The sequence below is a fragment of the Haliotis cracherodii genome, unplaced genomic scaffold (assembly GCF_022045235.1).
Source record: "Haliotis cracherodii isolate W230 unplaced genomic scaffold, xgHalCrac1.p SCAF_11, whole genome shotgun sequence".
NCBI classification, from domain to species: Eukaryota; Metazoa; Mollusca; class Gastropoda; order Lepetellida; family Haliotidae; genus Haliotis; species Haliotis cracherodii.
In genome coordinates this window covers 41,539,384-41,563,391 of record NW_027266266.1, presented here as the reverse complement: position 1 = coordinate 41,563,391, position 24,008 = coordinate 41,539,384, and the positions used below count along the sequence as shown (strand labels likewise).

Genomic DNA, 24,008 nt, shown 5'->3' with positions numbered 1-24,008 from the left:
AAAACAGAGTTGAAAGATAAATTTTGTGGTTTAAGCTGACAGCCTGAAATGTTTATGTACGACAGATATATTTTTAAAGAATTTAATTGCCCATAATTAAGGGTGCATATAACACACGAGTGCGTATTATACGCGAAAAAGTCTTGTGTACATTGACTAATCGGAAGGGTGCCAATTGGGATTGTTCACTAGCCAATATATTAGCAAATATCGCCGTGGGCGCTTATTACGTCAAATACGGTACCTCAGTGTGAAAGGGTATCAGCAAGCAGTGTGGCCTCTTGAAAATGTGAGTTTTTAATTCCAACTACTATTTAATTCGGGTACAAAGTCTCTGAAGTGCACATTTAATAACTCTGCATGTCCTACTGGTGACACAGATCTGTGAACACTTGACTGATTCCTGCCTATTGTTGTTATTTAGCAAAAAATAACAATTACCATGATTATACACAACTCTTTCTTATATTGAAATGAGGGCGGTCGGGTAGCCTAGTGGTTAAAGCGTTCGCTCGTCACGCCGAAGACCTGGGTTCGATTCCCGACATGGGCACAGTTAGTGAACCCCAGTTCTGGTGTCCCCCGCCGTGATATCGCTGGAATATTGCTAAAACCGGCGTGAAACCATACTCACACACTGATTATATTGAAATGCACCTTTTTGATAACAAAAAGAGCATTCAATGTTTAAAAACAATTATCACCCAAACCAAAAACTTTGTATATTACATGTTATATATTTGTATATAGGTCCGTACCCTATCTGATCAGTTTCCAGCCCAATGATGAATGTTTTTTCCTATTTGAAGACATGCATCAACCAATTTTTTTTTAAGTCAGTGAGCCTGACCACCCGATCCCGTTAGTTGCCTCTTACGACAAGCATAGTCGCCATTTACGGCAAGCATGGTTTGCTGAAGACCTATTCTACCCCGGATCTTCACGGGTCAATTGAGGTGATGGAATATATGGACAGAGTGTACTTAAAAGCTGCATTTTGCCATTTGTGTGTGCAGAGTCACTAACTTTATTGAGTTTTATTTAGATTTGTGGTTCACCTTCCACAAGAGCATCACTTGACTGTGACCCCTGGTTCAGGATCTGAGCACATCTTATTCACATTCAATGGCAAAACCATCAGGACCCAGACATTCATTGCAACAAGTATCTTTTTTATCTTCCTCCCACCCTATTTAACCACACTCCTTCCTCAACTCTGCAGCTGTACCTGCAGCCATCTGGCCGATTCACTTTATCCCCCTCCTCCTCCCCCTCCCCTCACCAGCTCCCCACCCTCTCTCATCCCCCCTCCACAGTAAGGGAGAGGTTCAACAGTTTGATGTCGGATAAAAATCCGAATTCTTGGTAGAGACAGTTAACACCTGTCTTCATCTGACAAAGTAAACTCATCAGGGCTTTTACAGATATATTCAATACATGTAGTTTAATATCAGCTGGTGTGGTTGAAACTGACCAGTATCACTATCACAGACAAAGCTTGATTTAAGCATATATAAAACAGGCACCAGTGCAACCTTTTATTGTAAAATGCATCCTAATATTTATGTCTACATGCACCAAGTGTATGATCGAAAAATTCAAAATTTGCAGCATGGTATCTCAGTGAGCTAGCACTATAAATCGGCATCAGTCCGGACTAGTACAAGCAGCCACACAAACACACACATGTACATGCACGTCGCTATATAAGTGGAATAATCGCGACGTTAAACCCCATTTCACCTCACCTCACTTATTTCGACTAGTTTATACCTGTGTCTCACACACCAGGGTGCAACCTGGTTTTGTCTGGTGCAACAAGCTTTTCATGTCAACATGTACCTGGTGCAAGTTAAATCAGTTCCTTAAATCAAGCCCTGCCAGGTAAAACTAGACTAACATACAGTCTATGAAATCTTATATAACACAAAACTCTTCTCTCCTCTAAAATTATAACAAAAATTGTTCCTAAAGCTGATTTGTAGAACAGAGCTAGCTAGACTTGCTTTTGTATATTTATCTAATTATTTTTTCTCTCATAAAATAAATATATTCCACAGTCATGGTGCAGGACTAAGATAAAACCAGATAAAATACATATACCAAGATTTTGTTTTGTTTGTTTGTTGTTTAATCATGTTTATGAGGCACTCAGCAATATACCAGCTATATGACTGCGGGCTGTAAATAATTTAGTCTGAACCAGACAATCTAGTGATTGACATCACGAGCATCAATGCAACTAATTGGGATCGATGACATGCATCAACCAAGTCAGCGAGCCTGACCACCTGATCCCGTTAGTCGCCTCTTACGACAAGCATAGTCACCAGCAAGATAAAATTTATGCACTGGTACAAGGATTTCAGTGTTTTTCATTTTGAAAATCTTTTTGAGGACGTTAATACTTTGGCAATGATGTTTTAGAAGGGAAAAGCGTGAGGAAAGAGGATGTCACAAAACCTTTGATATGACATGAAACTGCTTAAAGCCCCATCTGCGGTAGTAACTACCGCACTCTAGTGGGCGGAGCTTATACAAGTGATCTGACAGGTCAATATGACGTCATCATAAACACATAGATTTCATTGGTTAATGCGTAAACGGGTGACGTCATGTAAACACCCACCCACGTGGGCCGTTTGACAACAAGGACGTAAGTTTTAATGGTAATATAAATATCTAACAAACGATTACAAGACTTTTCAACAAACGCGTTCATCTTTGGTTTCAAAACCTACCTGCCATGTCGTCTTCACATCTTCATAAAATGATACCGTGTGAATGTCCACGATTTATCCAACACACAAATTATAGTTCTAGATTTCTAGACTAGAACGAAATATGTTTGTCGTAATGCATATGAGCAGTGTAAATGAACAAGAAACATAATATGTGTTGGGGCACCAATCGTTATCCTGTGGTGTACGGTATATCTGCAGTTTATAAATAGCATTTCTCACAATATATACGGCAATCGGTGATTTCAACAATGTTTTTCTTCGTTGTGTTCGTCTTGCCTCATCTGGATGACAACGATCGTGTAAAAAACCCTGGTCAAAAATATTTTCAATTGATCAAAGTAGTTTCTTGTCGTTTTTTCATTGCCCAGTAGCAATGTATTTTGACAAAGTCTCACTTGTCCGAAGAAGCTCTTCGTGCCGAAGTAACTCGATCCGTGAAACTTGGCGGGTCCGAGTGACCCAGATCCCTTTTGATTGGCATGCCAAGTGTCATTTGCATACGGCCATCTATATTGTTTGTATGTGTTTCTCCCCTCAAGCCTCAACTAATCAGAGAGCGGGCGGACGAAATAAAATATATGACTCATCAAAAAATGTCTTTCAATAATTGTGTAAGTAATTTTATGACATTTTAAAAAAACACTTGATACTGGAATCAAGTCTATGAATTAATTTATGATGTAGATCGATTCGCTTTGCTTCGGAAACGAATTTTTAATAAACAACGGAACAAAGATAAAGTTGACCTGGTTTTATGACGGTACAGTTGTAGATGTAGAAGTATTTCTTTTATTAGATCGGTGGGCAATTTTCCACTGCCGCAGCAAAATTGAGACACGAAGACATTATATTATTTCACGTCGGAATGGAGATAAAAATATTCAAATACGGACAGCCTCACAGACTTCGAAACGATGTTCAGATAAATATTTGTTCACATTAGTTCTGTCATGTGCGTGAAAATGGGTTTCATCATTACTTTCATCAAGCTTACATTCAGGTCGCTTGCTACTTTGGCAGTCGTGTTATGTCTCGAAGCTCAAAGCAACAATGTTTCTCTCAGATACATTTTTCTCTCCATTCATGACGAATATCTGCGCAGTTGAATTCAACAATGTAATACACACGGCCTCATTCACGGCGTCATCGTAAAGATTTCTTCCAAATGCCCACCATGTGATCAGGGTTACGACCTTGGGATAAATTAATAAATCATTTTGCATTTTTAGAAAATATTATTTTTTTCGTGAATATTATAATTAAAAAATATCCCCTAGATGGTACTTTTTCATTGCACTGGGTATTTCTTTTATTACTTTCTAAAACTTTTTATTTTCGCATTTCTGACCACGCGATCTCCTAGCAACCACGCCCCATGAGCGCATCGAGTTGCTGCTTACAACTGTGAAGATCTTTGCAATTTCGCTTGTCTTCAATATGAGCAACAGAAGATTTTCATGTGAAGCCTACTTTGACGAAGAATTGTTCGAGATAATCAGGGAGCCTTATGTCATTTCGATTATGACATTGGTGACTTTATCGTGGAGAAAGTTCCAATTCAAGTTGACATCATTCCGATTCACAACTCGAATCGACAAGATGGCGCCTCTCTTCCCGCCCTTGCAAGGGCAACAGAAACTTTGATAAATTCAGTGACGATTCTTGGGATTAGTGAATCAGTGTCACAGCTAGATTTCATTGTGGAACCAGATGAAGCCGAATATGTATGTTCGCCCTTCTTTTGTCAACCATGCGCGACACGGCACAGGCAATCGCAGTTAAGGAATGGTGCGGCCACCATGTTGCAGAAATTCGTCGATTCGAGCACATTGCTTCTGGACGAAGTGTTTGGAGAGATCGTAGATACTTGGACTTGAAGAAACGGAATTAAACGTTGCAGCAGATCAGAGACCATATAATATTATATGGTCTCTGAGCAGATGAAGGATTGGTGTGGACAAAACGGGAAAGGGATCCCAGATTCTATTTTAAAACTTGTGCGCTAAGTGTATCCAAATACCCCGAACAAAAATACATGGGACAAGTGTGGATCTAATGATCAAACTCAGTTTTGTGTGTGAAAATTCTGTGAAAGTGAAGGAAGTTCATAATTAAAGTTGTCTTGGAATATGTGTATTGGAGTTTTCGTTTATCGTAAGTACAATATTATCTGGATACGCCTTCTATAGGTCAAATCATGAAATATATTTCGTTACTCATTTACCAGTTGCTTATGTGCATTGTTATTTTGATACACGTGACATATTCATCTATTGTAGTCAAGCTGAGGAATATTGGCGTAACTTCTGGTGCTTCAAGTTAGGCCCCTTCCTAAACATTAGTTGAAAAATCTGTAATAATTTACGTTTTATGAATATAAACTGATTATTGTGTGGCATAAATCTAACTGTTGAATGCAAATGACCAAAACTAAGCAAGTATCTGTAATTTTCGGATAGAACTGAAAGAATCGCGTCGTCAATTTCGTATTTAAGTATCGTTACTGTTACATTAACCGAAACTGATGTTCTGCCGTAAAAATATACAACACAATACACTTTGACCACAAATGCATTAAATGTGTCACATGTACACATGACCATGTGCTTTGCTATTTATAGCGCTAACGTAATTAAGCTCCGCCCACTGTGATTGATGCAGACGCCAAACACGATCGATTCGATTTTTTATGATAAAACTACAGAAAATTTATTTACTTATATCTTGATATGGAGCCATTTTTTGTATCCATGGTTTGTTATTCAAGTTGATACGAAGTTTGACGGTCAATGGTGATCTGGTTCCCGTATGGTTTTCAAAAAACCTCTCCCGACACTCGGTTGTGTTTACATTGTCAGTCATTGTTCGAAACTGAAACACCGCCACCTTGCGGGCTATTTATAGTCAGGGTGGGGCTTTAAGCCCCATCTGCGGTAGTAACTACCGCACTCTAGTGGGCGGAGCTTATACAAGTGATCTGACAGGTCAATATGACGTCATCATAAACACATAGATTTCATTGGTTAATGCGTAAACGGGTGACGTCATGTAAACACCCACCCACGTGGGCCGTTTGACAACAAGGACGTAAGTTTTAATGGTAATATAAATATCTAACAAACGATTACAAGACTTTTCAACACACGCGTTCATCTTTGGTTTCAAAACCTACCTGCCATGTCGTCTTCACATCTTCATAAAATGATACCGTGTGAATGTCCACGATTTATCCAACACACAAATTATAGTTCTAGATTTCTAGACTAGAACGAAATATGTTTGTCGTAATGCATATGAGCAGTGTAAATGAACAAGAAACATAATATGTGTTGGGGCACCAATCGTTATCCTGTGGTGTACGGTATATCTGCAGTTTATAAATAGCATTTCTCACAATATATACGGCAATCGGTGATTTCAACAATGTTTTTCTTCGTTGTGTTCGTCTTGCCTCATCTGGATGACAACGATCGTGTAAAAAACCCTGGTCAAAAATATTTTCAATTGATCAAAGTAGTTTCTTGTCGTTTTTTCATTGCCCAGTAGCAATGTATTTTGACAAAGTCTCACTTGTCCGAAGAAGCTCTTCGTGCCGAAGTAACTCGATCCGTGAAACTTGGCGGGTCCGAGTGACCCAGATCCCTTTTGATTGGCATGCCAAGTGTCATTTGCATACGGCCATCTATATTGTTTGTATGTGTTTCTCCCCTCAAGCCTCAACTAATCAGAGAGCGGGCGGACGAAATAAAATATATGACTCATCAAAAAATGTCTTTCAATAATTGTGTAAGTAATTTTATGACATTTTAAAAAAACACTTGATACTGGAATCAAGTCTATGAATTAATTTATGATGTAGATCGATTCGCTTTGCTTCGGAAACGAATTTTTAATAAACAACGGAACAAAGATAAAGTTGACCTGGTTTTATGACGGTACAGTTGTAGATGTAGAAGTATTTCTTTTATTAGATCGGTGGGCAATTTTCCACTGCCGCAGCAAAATTGAGACACGAAGACATTATATTATTTCACGTCGGAATGGAGATAAAAATATTCAAATACGGACAGCCTCACAGACTTCGAAACGATGTTCAGATAAATATTTGTTCACATTAGTTCTGTCATGTGCGTGAAAATGGGTTTCATCATTACTTTCATCAAGCTTACATTCAGGTCGCTTGCTACTTTGGCAGTCGTGTTATGTCTCGAAGCTCAAAGCAACAATGTTTCTCTCAGATACATTTTTCTCTCCATTCATGACGAATATCTGCGCAGTTGAATTCAACAATGTAATACACACGGCCTCATTCACGGCGTCATCGTAAAGATTTCTTCCAAATGCCCACCATGTGATCAGGGTTACGACCTTGGGATAAATTAATAAATCATTTTGCATTTTTAGAAAATATTATTTTTTTCGTGAATATTATAATTAAAAAATATCCCCTAGATGGTACTTTTTCATTGCACTGGGTATTTCTTTTATTACTTTCTAAAACTTTTTATTTTCGCATTTCTGACCACGCGATCTCCTAGCAACCACGCCCCATGAGCGCATCGAGTTGCTGCTTACAACTGTGAAGATCTTTGCAATTTCGCTTGTCTTCAATATGAGCAACAGAAGATTTTCATGTGAAGCCTACTTTGACGAAGAATTGTTCGAGATAATCAGGGAGCCTTATGTCATTTCGATTATGACATTGGTGACTTTATCGTGGAGAAAGTTCCAATTCAAGTTGACATCATTCCGATTCACAACTCGAATCGACAAGATGGCGCCTCTCTTCCCGCCCTTGCAAGGGCAACAGAAACTTTGATAAATTCAGTGACGATTCTTGGGATTAGTGAATCAGTGTCACAGCTAGATTTCATTGTGGAACCAGATGAAGCCGAATATGTATGTTCGCCCTTCTTTTGTCAACCATGCGCGACACGGCACAGGCAATCGCAGTTAAGGAATGGTGCGGCCACCATGTTGCAGAAATTCGTCGATTCGAGCACATTGCTTCTGGACGAAGTGTTTGGAGAGATCGTAGATACTTGGACTTGAAGAAACGGAATTAAACGTTGCAGCAGATCAGAGACCATATAATATTATATGGTCTCTGAGCAGATGAAGGATTGGTGTGGACAAAACGGGAAAGGGATCCCAGATTCTATTTTAAAACTTGTGCGCTAAGTGTATCCAAATACCCCGAACAAAAATACATGGGACAAGTGTGGATCTAATGATCAAACTCAGTTTTGTGTGTGAAAATTCTGTGAAAGTGAAGGAAGTTCATAATTAAAGTTGTCTTGGAATATGTGTATTGGAGTTTTCGTTTATCGTAAGTACAATATTATCTGGATACGCCTTCTATAGGTCAAATCATGAAATATATTTCGTTACTCATTTACCAGTTGCTTATGTGCATTGTTATTTTGATACACGTGACATATTCATCTATTGTAGTCAAGCTGAGGAATATTGGCGTAACTTCTGGTGCTTCAAGTTAGGCCCCTTCCTAAACATTAGTTGAAAAATCTGTAATAATTTACGTTTTATGAATATAAACTGATTATTGTGTGGCATAAATCTAACTGTTGAATGCAAATGACCAAAACTAAGCAAGTATCTGTAATTTTCGGATAGAACTGAAAGAATCGCGTCGTCAATTTCGTATTTAAGTATCGTTACTGTTACATTAACCGAAACTGATGTTCTGCCGTAAAAATATACAACACAATACACTTTGACCACAAATGCATTAAATGTGTCACATGTACACATGACCATGTGCTTTGCTATTTATAGCGCTAACGTAATTAAGCTCCGCCCACTGTGATTGATGCAGACGCCAAACACGATCGATTCGATTTTTTATGATAAAACTACAGAAAATTTATTTACTTATATCTTGATATGGAGCCATTTTTTGTATCCATGGTTTGTTATTCAAGTTGATACGAAGTTTGACGGTCAATGGTGATCTGGTTCCCGTATGGTTTTCAAAAAACCTCTCCCGACACTCGGTTGTGTTTACATTGTCAGTCATTGTTCGAAACTGAAACACCGCCACCTTGCGGGCTATTTATAGTCAGGGTGGGGCTTTAACTGCTCCCTCAAAAGAAGGTGTTGATGTGGTTCTCCTACACTATGTCAGCCATGTCTTCAGTGTAAACACACCTCAGAGCAGATGCTGCAGTGTATACTGTGGAGAGAGTGGTCGTGGTTGTCTGGACAGAGGGTTTGTCCTGGCGTTAAACTATTAACAGAACATGTTCTTGGAGGGATATAGGATCGTGGTTGAAATCTGAAAATTCATTTGACTATGGGTCGCCTGTGTGATTTATATTATTCTTTTTACAAAAAGCCTGGGCAAGTCCAGATCAAACTAAACCAAGTCTAGTTTCCCTGATTCCATTGAAGAGGAAAGGTTATTTTGAAAAGCAACTTACAATTATTTTAAAGAAATGTTTTGAAAACAGCAGAAAAGGAAGGTTCTTTAAAATATAAATTACAATTATTTAAAGGAAATGTTTTCTAACTAAGTGTTAGTCCAAGGTCACCCCAACAAAACAGGCAGTTATGTAATTAGTCTGACGGTATCGTTTTGATATGTTGACATTTAATGATAACGATGAAAATGAACAAAATTGGTTGTTTTGTTGTTGATGTTTGATGTGGTGAAAGACCAACCTATTTGTATTTTTGCCATTTTCTATGTACTTATTCTGAATACATACGTTGATTGATATAAGCCATAATTTGACTAGAAATGAATACAGTTAGAGCAATTAATGGTTTTGCCACTTTGAACCATGTGGTCATAATTTTAAGTGTCTACAGACATAACACATCCGTCAGATGTGATATCTTCACGTTGCTCAACTTGCTGTGAGTGAGTGAGTGAGTGAGGGAGGGAGGGAGGTTTTATGATGCTCTTAGCGAAATTCCAGCAATATCACGGCGGGAGACACCAGAAATGGGCTTCACACATTGTACCCATGTCGGGAATTGATTCCGGGTCTTACTTGTGGTGAGCGAATACTTCAACCACTTGACTAACCAACCGCCCCAACTTGCTGAGAGAAATACACCATATACATAGTAATACAAGATACAAGATCTTATTGCGCAAACATTCCAAGGAGAAACCGTGACGCTATTCAATAAACTACATGAACAGGTACATAATAAGTCAGGATAACAACACAAAGTATTAATATAAAATATTACTTTATGACCTTGGGTTATCTATAATAAGTACTTCAGATTCATTTGAAGTTGTAGATGATAGCTATCAGACTATGTTACTTGGTTCATTGTTTGAAAAAAGTAGACTGAATATTTCTGGGATGTTAAGGCTTTCAAAACAATCATTTTTTAAGGAAACAGAATTAGATAGGGTGTGCCTTACATCTGAATATGTACTACTAGACATCCGATAGTGTTCTTCATCTGCAAGGTTGGTTAGTTGTTTTTTTGTTTAACGCCGCACTCAGCAATATTCCAGCTATTTGACGGTGGTCTGTAAATAATCGAGTCTGGACCAGACAATCCAGTGATTGATATCATGAGCATCGATCCACGTAATTGGGATCGATAATGACTCAAATCAAGTCAGTGAACCTGACCACCCGATCCCGTTAGTCGCCTTTTACGACAAGCATAGTTGCCTTTTACGGCAAGCATGGGTTGCTGAAGACCTACTCTACCCATCTGCAGGGACTGAGCAGTGATCACAGAGATGTTCTTCCACTGTAAGGTGTAGGCCAGGTCCTGTTCTACCCAGTTCAAGTTTTAGTCTGGGTTCACACAGCCTTAGCGTGGTGAAGTGAGTACGGTGGGTTTTTTTATCTTACAGTGTTCTAAATAGGGGGGGGGGGGGGGGCCACAGGTCGCCCAGTCGTCTAAGGCGCCACGATTCGCTGTATCCCTAGGGCACGCCAGAAACCTATGATTGTGGGTTCGAATCCCGGTTCGCCCCGATTATGTTTCTAGGTTTGTCAGCACCATACCCGTGCTCGTGGGTTTCACAGAAGTGGTAAACGTCTGAGACCTGCATCACTTCGGGCTTTCCTCCCACATTAAGCTGACATGCCACGATATAACTGGCATAATGTTAAAAGCGGCGTTAAACCTAACTCACTCACTCACTCACTCACTCTAAATAGGGTTCAAGTAATATCAAACATTCATGTTTCATTTGCCATTCAGTGATCAAATGGCATTGTCTTGTTTCTTAATTTGATGAAGTTATTAAGGCACAGACAGACATGACAACAAGCAGCAAGACACACATGCAACAAGCATCAAGCTAGACTGGTGACATTGACCTAGCCTTGCTCCAAGGCTGTACTCAGCAAAGAAAAGTCCATGGATTCATAAAACTGAATGTGTGTCAGCAAACACCAACAGGATACCATATCCCCACATCCTTGTGTAAAAATAGCCATCACTGATGTTAAACACTCTTTCCACATCATTTCCACCTGATGGACAACTTGTTGGGAAACAGCACAGTCACATAGCTTGAACTTAGTCATGTTTACAAGTCTCTCCTACAGATCCTGAAACAAACCTATCCTAAAACTCCCAAGCAGGATGACAGTACTTTTGGATTTCTTGTGTTTCAAGAAAAAGAACAGATTCTCTGACAAATAATTAATACATGTAGATCTATAATGAACATGTTTATTCAGAATTTTCAAACACAGTCTTGCCAAGTATCTCTCATATATACATATAAGTATGGAAACTTTCATTCATGTACTTTCAGTAGTTTCTGAGAAAACTTGTCCCCATTTCACACAGTTTTACTAATTTGAAAAACATGGAGCAAGGGCCATGACTCTGTTAATAATTTTTGTGTACATATGACCTGCACTGGAAAATGATTGTGGCACTGAAATAGCCCAGATTGCTGTGTAACTCAGTTGGAAACTGTAACTGATAGAGAAGCTCATCCAAGTCTGCACTCCATCACAGTGCCTGACACTCTGTATATACTGTTACTAAATGAGGTATCACTGTGAGGAGCCTGCAGATGAACGAAAAACAAATTGGTAGTTTTGTCTGGGTGGACATTTTTTTCAAATTAAGAAAGGCATTTACCACCTCGGTGAAACCCACAAGCACGGGTATAACCTGTCCTCGTTGGTTTCACCGAAGTGGTAAACGTCTGAGACCTGCATCACTTCGGGCTTGCCTCCCACATGAAGCTGACACGCCGTGATAAAACTAGAATACTGTTAAAAGTGGCGTTAAACCCAACTCACTCACTCACTCTAAGTGCCCTATGCTAATTTTCTCAAGGAGTGTCAATCAAATTGATCTCATCTGAGTACTGCAGTCTGGTTATTAAGATTGTAAAGGAATTTATCAGTAATTATCAGTGGCCATCTATTCATGAACAGACTGCCTCAGTGGTCCAGTGGATCATGTGGATAGATTGCATGCCTGGAGTGCGGAAGGTCCACAGGATCAGTGTGTCATACCAATAGATGATAAAAGATAATCTGTTCCCGTTTACCGGTTATTACCAGTTTTATACCAGTAAAATCAGCCTTGAACCTGTAACTCTTGTTACTGACAGTCCCAGCGGACTGGCAAGTGTCACATCTCATTAATCTTTGGTGTTAAACAAAACATCGTCTATAGTAAAAATATGCAGATTTTTCAAACAAAGTCAGCTTGTCTTTTATCATCAGAATTTACTGTTGTCTAATTTTAGCACAAGCAAAAACTAGTTCGCTTTGCTTTGAGGTTAAATATCTACTTGTAGTAATTTAGCCTTGAATCAAAGTGAAATATTCAAAAATATGGAGTGATGGAACTTTGTGTGAATGATGTGAAGATCTAAATAAGTTACAGAATTCGACGTAATAAGCACCCACGGCGACATTTGCTAAGACATTGGCTATTGAACAATCCCAATTAGCACCCCTTCCGATTGATCAATGTACACAATCCATATTATACGCACTCGTGTGTTATTTGCACCCTTAATTATGGGCATTTAATTCTGGAAAAATATATCTGTCATACATAAACATTTCAGGCTGTCAGCATAAACCACAAAATTTATTTTTCAACTCTGTTTTTTTCACCAAAATAATATTCTAATAAGAGCCCCTATTTCTAATTTTGAGAGCGCCCTCTGCGCTTATTACGTCGAATACGGTACTTCAGAAATGACGTCACTGAACCCATCAGCAATGAAAGTACATTGCATTGAAGTTGATGTTGAAACAATTAAAACCAGGTAATTTTCATACGATTTATATTTGTTAAAAGTTGGGACTGCCCAAAACAGGGTGGGACTGGTAGTTTTTAGGGTTGCCAGTCAACTAGGGAACAGTGGTACTTGTTGTTACCATGCCTTGTGCACATACGCACAAACGCATGCACGCACGCATGCACGCACGCACACACGCACACACGCACACACGCACACACGTAATTGTATGCACATCGCTATAAGTGCAATAATCTTGAAGGCGATGTTAAACCCCATTTCACCTCACCTCACCATCATTGCAGTTCAAACTCACTCACACATCCCTATTACACGCTATCACTGTCGCCGTTAGCAACGATGGTAACAAGTGTCCCTACTCATCCTCCAGCTTCCTGTCTCCTTCAGATGATAACAGTAAGTGTCTTCATATTTGTAGAGTTGAGTATTTGCTCCTTGATATCAGGAATACAAAGGTTTTAATCAGTAAGTCAACAAAAACTTATTGAAGAATGCAGAAAAGAATTAAGTTGAGTGAAGATTTCCGTCAAAATGTAATAAAATTGCATACACAGTGAGTTTTTCAAAAATTCATTCAGCAAAATAATCTAATAATCAACAGGATATTTTTGAAACTTCTCTCAATTCTTACAGGGGTAGACAATAATGGTCATATCAAACTTGTCCATAGCTGACATTTCAGATGTTCATTAGACTCGTCATGCTAGTGGCTGTCACATGTTTAACTCTGTCTTTAATGTTATAATCCGACATTACCTTTACTTTACATTAAGTGAGTGAGTGAGTGAGTGAGTTGGGTTTAACGCCGCTTTTAACAGTATTCCAGTTATATCACGGCGTGTCAGCTTAATGTGGGAGGAAAGCCCGAAGTGATGCAGGTCTCAGACGTTTACCACTTCGGTGAAACCCACGAGCACGGGTATGCTGCTGACAAACCTAGAAACATAATCGGGGGGAACCGGGATTCGAACCCACAATCATAGGTTTCTTGCGTGCCCAAGGGACGCAACTCTGCACAGCGAATCGCGGCGCCTTAGCCGAGTGGGCCACCTGTGCCCCCTCTTTACATTGAGGATTACACACAAGTAGCTGGGATTTGTTAGAGAGTATCAATATTCTTAACGAATGTCCAGTTAGGCATGCGTTATCTGACTTAAAATACAACATGAAAGTAATAAAATACTGCATAATCAGATTTATTATACTGCCTGAAAGTTAAAATAGATCAATAAATAAAAAATAATTACATCAGAAATGTATTTCAAGTGGTTCATTTGTAATAAGTGAGAGTATTTGACTTTGAAATCTGTGCTGCATTTGAACTAGCCTGTATATTCATAGTGTACACCCGTCTTCAGCAACCCATGCTTGCTGTAAAAGGCGACTATGCTTGTCGTAAGAGGCGGCTAACGGGATCGGGTGGTCAGGCTCGCTGACTTGGTTGATGCATGTCATCGATCCCAATAGCGTGGATCGATGCTCATGATATCAATCACTGGATTGTCTGGTCGAGACTCGATTATTTACACAGATCGCCGTCATATAGCTGGAATATTGCTGAGTGCGGCGTTAAACAACAAACAAACAAACAAACAAAACTTGTACTGTACATGCATTTTGTGCCATTTGATCTTTGTAGCCAATACATTCGTAATGCACATGCTTAGCATTAATGCATTGCAGAAAGTAGGTCAGTAAACTGTCAATTACAGATAATCTACAGTTGAAACAATAGAGTGACGTCATAGCTGTATGATATTTTAAACAGACCTCCAGAACCCCCCTCGACCTTGTTGAATCAATCCAGTCTGGACTTTGATTAAACCTTGTAAATTCCAGACGTTGTTAGTGTTATACAACATGTTCGAGTTTAATTGTCAGTTGTCAATGCATTAAAAATACCGATACAAAGAAATAATACAACAGAGAGATTTCTGTGTCAACAAAATAATAAACATGACAAAGCCTCAGAGTGAAATGAAAATATCACTTCATTCAATCTTTCTAAATCTTCAGGCAGGGTTTTGGATGCAAAATATTGGCCCTAAACACATATAAATAGAGAATGGAGACAAATAATTTACTGTGGGATGCAAAAAACTATAACTTAAAAACTGTAGATTGTATTCTCATAGAACACAAATACAAATTCTGGTGAGAGTGATCGAGTTTGTTTGTTTGTTTGTTTGTTTGAAGTTTAACGCCACACAGGGCAATATTCCAGCTATAAGATGGCTGTCTGTAAATAATCGAGTCTGGCTAGTCAATACAGAGATTGATATCATGAGCATCGATCCACGCAATTTGGATCGTTGACATGCATCAACCAAGTAGGTACGCCTGACCACCCGATCCCGTAAGTCGCCTCTTACGCGGGCGGGCGGGCGGGCGAGCGAGTGAGTGAGTGAGTGAGTTGTGGTTTACACTGCTTTTAACAATATTCCTGAACTTTATATCACAGCGTGTCAGCTTAATAATGAGGGACGAAAGCTCAAAGTGATGCAGGTCTCAGACGTTTACCACTGGTGAAACCTACGAGCATGGTTATGGTGCTGACAAACCTAGAAACATAATGGGACGAATCAGGATTCGAACCCACAATCACAAGTTTCTGGCATGCCCAAGGGACGCAACTCTGTACAGCGAATTTTGGCGCCTTGAATGACTGGGCCCCCACTGTACACATCAGTAAGAAATAGACCAGAGTATGCATTGATTTATTTCAATCTAACATTCAAATCCCCATTGATAGTGACTTATGCTTCTGACTATGCTCAATGATGTGACATCAATTCAATTCTTTGAATTCAAGAGAAGCGTGACACATGTTACCAGCTTCACCGGGAACCCCAATGTTCATGCGTTGACCCCCAAATTTCTTTGTGCATATCTGAAAAATGTATCTTTCAATTGTTGTATTTGAGAATTACACAGTTACCAATATTGACTTGTTAATCTCAATGTCATGAATGTAAATACCAAACAGCTGTTCAAGCCTGAGGCTATAGATTTACAAACAGCTGTGGACATGTGCTGTCTGCATGGTCTGTACTACCTCTGATGATGCAACATATTCCTGATCATTCATAAAACATCTGCTCAACTAGAGAGGCTTAAGACTCTACTCCGTCCTGTCAGCTTGACATAATAAATATGTGTAAAGGAATTTATGAAGGATTCAAAACTAATATTAAAGTGCCCTTGGCAGGAAAAGTGGGGAAATTTTACAAATTTTGTTCAACATGTTCAAAATTGGGATTTTTTAAAGTTCATAATTTCAGAGGTACCGTTGTCTGAACATTGAATTTTAACTATGCATTCAATGCAACAATGTTAAACTAAGCATGAAAGCATCTTCCTTTATTGGTCCCGTTATCAGTGTGCTGCAACGTACCTCAACGAAACCTCCCAATTGCGTGGATCGATGCTCATGATGTCAATCACTGGATTGTCTGGTCCAGACTCGATTATTTACAGACCGCCGTCACATAGCTGTAGTATTGCTGAGTGCGGCGTTAAACAACAAACCAACCAACCAACAATCTCCACAAAACCATCACATTAATTGTACTGTATTAACATGAATTGTGAATTTTTATTTCTTTTCTTTAAAGAATGTTTTTACTGACATTTGCTGCAGAATTGGGGCAGAATATCGGCCTCTCCGCAGGCTCTTTTGGTTTGAAATGGTAAATTCAAAAATTATGTAAAACCTTAAAATACTCAATACAGTTTGGATAAGTTCATTTGACAGACATGGACAACTATCTGGATTTTACCCACAAAATATATCAAATACAGCCCATGCAAGTCTATAATGTTTGGCAAGTCTAGATTACTGCAGAATCTGAAAATGAAGAGAGTCTCTGGGCTCCGTTTTATTACATTTTTATTAAGATAATTGAACAACTGTTTTTTCTGTATGATATGTTCATTTCAGAGACTAGATGTAAGTCTACCAAAATAAAGGTGTCAGTGTTCAGATTTATTTGGGGTGGTCGGGTAGCCAAGTGGTTAAAACATTCTCTTGTCACATTAAAGGCCTGGGTTTGATTCCCCACATGGCCACAATGTGTGAAGCCCATGTCAGATGCCCCTGCTATAATATTGCTGGAATATTGCAAAAAGCTGCGTAATACCATCCTCACCATCTTCCCAAGGCAAGAGAGTTAACTGACTGTAAAAGTCCAGTTTCCACCATTGCCGAACTAGGCTGGAATTCCTGGGCTTGATTGTAGCGCCACCAGAGGCTATTACGAGTTACGTAACTTTTATGCCTCTCCTATGGACCAATCAGATTCCACCTCTCGTATCACTTGCATTTGCTTCAAAAAAAATGGCGGGGCCCGGTCAAGACGATCTGATCGATAATCAAGATCTACTTTGTGATAAAACGAGTCTTACATCGCCAAGTGCATGAAATCACGTGAGCACCTTGATTAAAAACATGAAAAGATTTGGAAAATATCTGTTGACAACGAGTTGGCGGTGCACATGCTTTGCAAATCCTGCAATCGATCGAAATCTGCACGACAGTTTACGAACTGGATTTTGATTTTGTTGCGCGATTGTGACTGGACTATGCATAGACTCTAGGTCCAGCTAAAATGTAACTCCATAATACCAGCCTGGTTCGGCAAGGGTGGAAACTGGACTTTGATAGTCGCTAGCCTCGGGAAGATGGTGAGGGGTCTGACCAATGAGCTCTCAGGTTACCTGTGTTTGTTCATAGAGACTCGTTAGCCCAGCCAAAAGTTAACTCCATAATACCAGCCTAGTTTGGCAAGGGTGGAAACTGGACTTTTATAGTCAGTTAACTCACTTGCCTCGGGAAGATGATGTCAGATGCCCCTGCTATAATATTGCTGGAATATTGCAAAAAGCAGCGTAATACCATCCTCACTTACTCAGACCAATTGCACAAGGGCCAACACAGCAATTAAGAATTCAACATGTGTCGATGACAGTACATTACATCATGTGACAGGATGTGAGGTTCATGTAACAGGATACACTGCCAGCCCACTGGCGGAGACAGGCTTCAGAGTCAGGTCCTCCCACTGTGTGAGTGGGACAGGCAAAGCTCAGCTCCACAAAAATACCCAGCATGTATCAACATGGTAACAACTTGAACAAATGACATGCACCAGGATGTCACCAGATGAGTCATACAGATGGCAATAGGTACATTTTAATTGACTTAATCATGTTAATAAAATCTGTTCAGGACTAGAATAATTATATTTATTGAGTGACATGATCAGGTTAATTTGTTGTTGATGTAGAAAGAGCGGTAAGGGCTAGATAAGGGGGTAACTAGGACTTGATGTGATTTTAACCTAATACATATTTTGCAATAAAAATTCTTCATCATAATATAGATATTATTATTATAGACTGTTTAATAAACAAATTGTCCCTTGTGGGTTTTTTTGGTTTTTAATTTGGGGTGTGTTGAGTTGATATGTAACTATGATATGTTAGTGAGTGAGTATGGTTGTACGCCGCTTTTAGCAATATTCCAGCAATATCACGGCGGGGGACACCAGAAATGGGCTTCACACATTGTACCCATGTCGGGAATCGAACCCGGGTCTTCGGCATGACGTGCGAACGCTTCAACCACCAGGCTACCCGACCGCCCCCTATGATATGTAGTTGACAATAAAGTTGCTCATCTTCTAGAGCTGTGATCAACTAAACCATATCATGCTGTGCCTGTGTGCTGACATAGAAAATATCAAGTAGATCACAAATGCATGAATTTGCACAACATTATTCAACAGCTGGTTCAAGGGATTGAGACAGAAGTACCTATGTGCTTCCGGCTTCTGTTTATCATGTTTATACGATTAATCTAACTCAGGTTATTCCAACGTTTTCATCTGGGCCCCGTTCCACAAAGGGATCTTAGCGCTAAGTCGATCGTAACTCCCATTCTCTAACACTGACTTACGACAATCGTAGCGCTAAGATCGCTTTGAGGAACAGGGCCCTGATACACAGCCATAATTAATACTTGATAATATACACAGGAAGAAAAGGGTAAAGCACCCCTGGAAATAATTAATGCTGAAATATCCTCATTCACAACAACTGCAAATTTCGTACTGAGTATGTCAAGGATGGTGTTCGTCGAAATGATAGACAGTATACAATGGCGACTGACGTCACATCGCAGCACGACATGCACATACAGCATGCCACCCATGCATTTCTCAAAACGCAGTATCTGTACACTGCAGTTGTGGGTATTTAACTTGCATTGTTGAAACATTATCGAAAAAGTGTTATGAAGAACACATAATCAACCCGGCCATTAAACTTGATCCCCCATCTATGTTAATCAAATCAGGGCCCATGAAAATATATTTTAATTATCTAGAATTTCAAGTTATACGAATCTTGTAATTAAACTTTGAATGATGATAATCAGAATAATGATAATCAGAATAATGATAATCAGAATGATGATAATCAGAATAATGATAATCAGAATGATGATAATCAGAATAATGATAATCAGAATGATGACAATCAGAATGATGATAATCAGAATGATGACAATCAGAATGATGATAATCAGAATGATGATAATCAGAATGATAATCAGAATGATGATAATCAGAATAATGATAATCAGAATCATGACAATCAGAATAATGACAATCAGAATGATGACAATCAGAATGATGATAATCAGAATGATAATAATCAGAATGATGATAATCAGAATGATGATAATCAGAATAATGATAATCAGAATGATGATAATCAGAATGATGATAATCAAACTCTGAAGGAATTGAGTAGCTGGTCATTAGTGCTTTTCTACTCAACACGGTTCAGCAATCTATAGAATAAGGAGACAACATTAAGCATGTTTAGCATACACAAAATGACAAACATCTTTCTGAACACCGGTCACAAACACTATTGATTAACAACTCCTTTAATAATGAAAATATCTTAAGAGTGTCTATTAATACGTAACCCAAAGGAGCCGTGGAATTTCTTCAGTTTAATCTAGATTTGCCATAGTATCGCAGACATGCACGGCAGTAGACTAACATCTAGTCTCTGAAATGAACATACATTATTCGACGTAATAAGCGCCCAGGGCGCTCTCAAAATTAGAAATAGGGGGCTCTTATTAGAATATAATTTCGGTGGAAAAAAAATACAGAGTTGAAAGATGAATTTCGTGGTTTATGGTGACAGCCTGAAATGTTTATGTACGACAGATATATTTTTCCAGAATTTAATTGCCCATAATTAAGGGTGCATATAACACACGACTGCATATACGCAAATAAATAAGTCTTGTGTACATTGATCAATCGGAAGGGGTGCTAATTAGGATTGTTTACTAACCAATATATCAGCAAATATCGCCGTGGGCGCTTATTACGTCGAATACGGTATTGTACAGGAAAAAACCAGTAGTTAAATAATCTAAATAAAAATACAATAAAAAGGAGCCCAGAGACTCTCTTCATCTATGATACTGCAGTAATCTAGACTTGCCAAATACTATAGACTTGCATGGGCTGTATTTGATATATATTTGTATCAGGGTCTGTAAGACAGACTAGCTTGGCAGTTCCAGAAATTTTTTTTGCTAGGGTCCACTCAATATTGTGGATCCCAAGTATCTTTAGTGTGGCAGTGGTGAGATTTGCTCAAGCCCTGAACCTAAATTTTATATGACATTATTCCACGGCCACCCAAAATGAATGTAACATTTTTCATTGACCCCGCTCTAAAATAAATGAGCAAACCTTAAATAATGTACAAATTCATAAAAATACATTTGAATAAATAGAACTGTATCATTTCCACCCCCCAGCAACCTTATAGTTGTGATACATTTTGTCACCCCCATCCCCCTATAATAAATGACCATTCCCCCCTTAGACACCTTAGAAATATACATCATGTGCATTTCAAGACATACACAAAGCCTCTTTGTTCAACCCTGCTGATATCACAAGCAGATTTACAACCCAGGGCTCAGCATCTGACAAATGTCCAACTGCTGGATCTGACCACTGCAGTGACCTGCTGACTCTAAGCCCTGGTCATGCTAATTACCCATCAATCAATACCAGCTGTTCCCTGCATGGCAGAAGCCACATGGACAGTGGCTACTGTGGTGGTCAGCCTTGTACTCTGTGCCAGGGACAAAGACCATAACCCTATATCGCCTTACAGTTCTTTTTATTTGATGCATGTGCCTGTCTTTAAGTAAAAAAGACATCTTGTTTCAATATGATATGAAATACAAATAATAAGGAAGAAATATGTTTAACATGTTTAATGCTATATAAGGTTAATTTCATTTCATCAACTTTATTTAAAATTCCTGGAACGGACATCTTTAAAACAAGAAAGTATAGATGCCTTGCCTCCAATTTTAAATTTTAATCAAAATTATGTAACTGATTTTTAGTCACTCAAGATGAATATCCTTTATAAAGATGGAGATGTCTTCCTCACCACTACCCTCACTGTAACCTACCCCCTCTTCCACCACCTCAAAGGGGCACGGGTGGCCCAGTCGTCTAAGGCGCCGCGATTCGCAGTGCAGAGTTGCGTCCCTTGGGCACGCCAGAAACCTATGATTGTGGGTTCGAATCCCGGTTCGCCCCAATTATGTTTCTAGGTTTGTCAGCACCATACCCGTGCTCGTGGGTTTCACCGAAGTGGTAAACGTCGGAGACCTGCATCACTTCGGGCTTTCCTCCCACATTAAGCTGACACGCCGCGATATAACTGTTAAAAGCGGCGTTAAACCAAACTCACTCACTCCACCACCTCTCAGTAAGCTACCCCCCTCCTCCTTCCCCCCACCCCTCCTCCTATTCCCCACCTGGCAAGCTGAAAGGAACACCACATGTTGCTCCTGCTGTGACTATTGCCATTATGTAATTACACCTGGGATCCTGACAGCTCTCAGTAAAGGATAAGCACAGTCTAATCTTGAATCTATTATCCCACACATCAGAGGCTCAGCCTGTGCATGTATTGGTTTAAGAACTCCTCAAATAATGGTACAAACTGTGACAAACTGCATTGACTGTAGAGTTCAGTCTTGTTTATCATGCTCTTGGTGAAAATGTCAGTCAAGTGGTACAGTTTAACAATGTAAATAAACAACTTGTCAACAAAAACGTGTCTAACGTTTTGATGCCATTAAAGAAATAACAACAAAAGTATTTCATAATTTAGGAATAACCATTTTTTTAAACATTTTGGGTTCAGAAAATTTGTTATGTGATACATTCACCCCCAAAATACAGATATCTTATTTAACAATATATATCTACAAAACAAACATCCAAACGGAGCGATCAATGCTTACAACTGAGGCAATCTAGACTTTCCAAATTAGTCTAAACTTGAGTTGGATTCATTTTTTTATTTATTCTCAAGGGTCTTGGAGACAGTCTACATATAGGTGTATATAGGCCTCAAAAGCAGTTGACATCTAGCCTTGCGAGTATTTCAGCCCCGATAGGAGTACACAGTCAGTAATTCAGAAGATGGGTGTCGCCATGATGTCAGGCGACACATCCTGTCTGGGCCTGTAGAATCAGGTGAGAGATAACATTAATCTATCAACCTTTAATTACAAAGATATTAGGTCAGATATCTGGGTCAATGTTTCAGGTGACAGGAATGCACAACTAATACCATCTGCTGTAACCCTTGACCGTTATCAGTCATTGATTACTGAACTTGCATACTTCTCAGCATTTCCACAAACCTTAAATAATGGACAAATTCATAAAAATACATTTGAATAAATAGAACTGTATCATTTCCATCCCCCAGCAACCTTATAGTTGCGATACATTTTGTCACCCCCCTCCCCCCTTTAATAAATGACCATTCCCTTAGACACCTGAGAAATATATATACTGTTATAAGTAATGGATTACTGAACTTGCATATTTCTCAGCCTTTCCACAAACACAATTATTTTTTCATTAAGATCACACCTTTTTTCACTTGCTTTACAGATTTTTAACAGGGAAATAACTATTGCTAGGTGGGAATTGTTTTTGTTTTTAAAATGGCTTAATGTGGGATGAGAGCATGCAACACTGCAACTGGGCCGATGCTCTGAGCCATGCAAACCTGCCTATACTATTGTGGGTCTCTGCATCCTATCAATTTCAGGAACAACAACAAACTTTATTTTGATGCCAATGTATATTATATCACCTTCAGTGGGTCCCTGTTCAGAAAATATTTTTTGGATGCAACATGCTTTCAGATTATTTTGGGGAATAAAGAAAAAAAAGCAAATTCTGATTTTTCGTCCCAATTTCAACTTTTTCAAATATGGTTGGTGGATCCAAAAAGCAAAAAAGATGTGGCCTAAATAAAACCAAAAACTTGTTTTCAGGATAGCCATCAGGACCCAGTTGTATCAATCACCAAGTCTGACCACTCAATAAACCAATTCTAATCCAGAATCACCACAGGGGTTTGGACATTATTAGAATAACACTTAGTCTAAGAAAACATTTATTTAAAATAATTGTAATGGTTTTTTTTCAAAAGAACCTTTGGTATCAAGAAAACTAAACTTGGTATAGTTTCATCTAGACTTGCCTAGGCTGTCAGTAAAAAAATAAATAAGTATATATATATATATATATATATATATATATATTCCACAGTCATGACGCTAGACTAGGACATAAGAGTTATTCAACACAAATGTTCGTTCTAGGGTCGGGTGTGTAATGTGTAGGACCCAAGTACACTAAGGACTACCTGGACCCGTGGTTAGTCACGTAATATATTGTTTAATGACAAAAATTGTTTAGAACTCTATGGTTACACTACAAGTCACTAATGTTCTCATTTCTTTCTGACTATGCACCCATTCCTTCTGATTTTTCATATGGTTATATAACTTATTTTAATTTCATTGTATGAATGACCAGATTGTTTTATACATGTATATAAATACGTTTTGCCAGGGCTATGCTAAAAATGTTTGAGAC

General features: G+C 38.8%; 1 protein-coding gene across 1 annotated transcript in view; it reads right to left on the bottom strand.

Moving 5' to 3' along the window:
• Nucleotides 1-24,008, bottom strand: part of LOC139456507 (sodium/calcium exchanger regulatory protein 1-like) — a 48,232-nt gene that overhangs the window by 22,232 nt on the left and 1,992 nt on the right. The gene's annotated exons all lie outside the window — the stretch shown is intronic.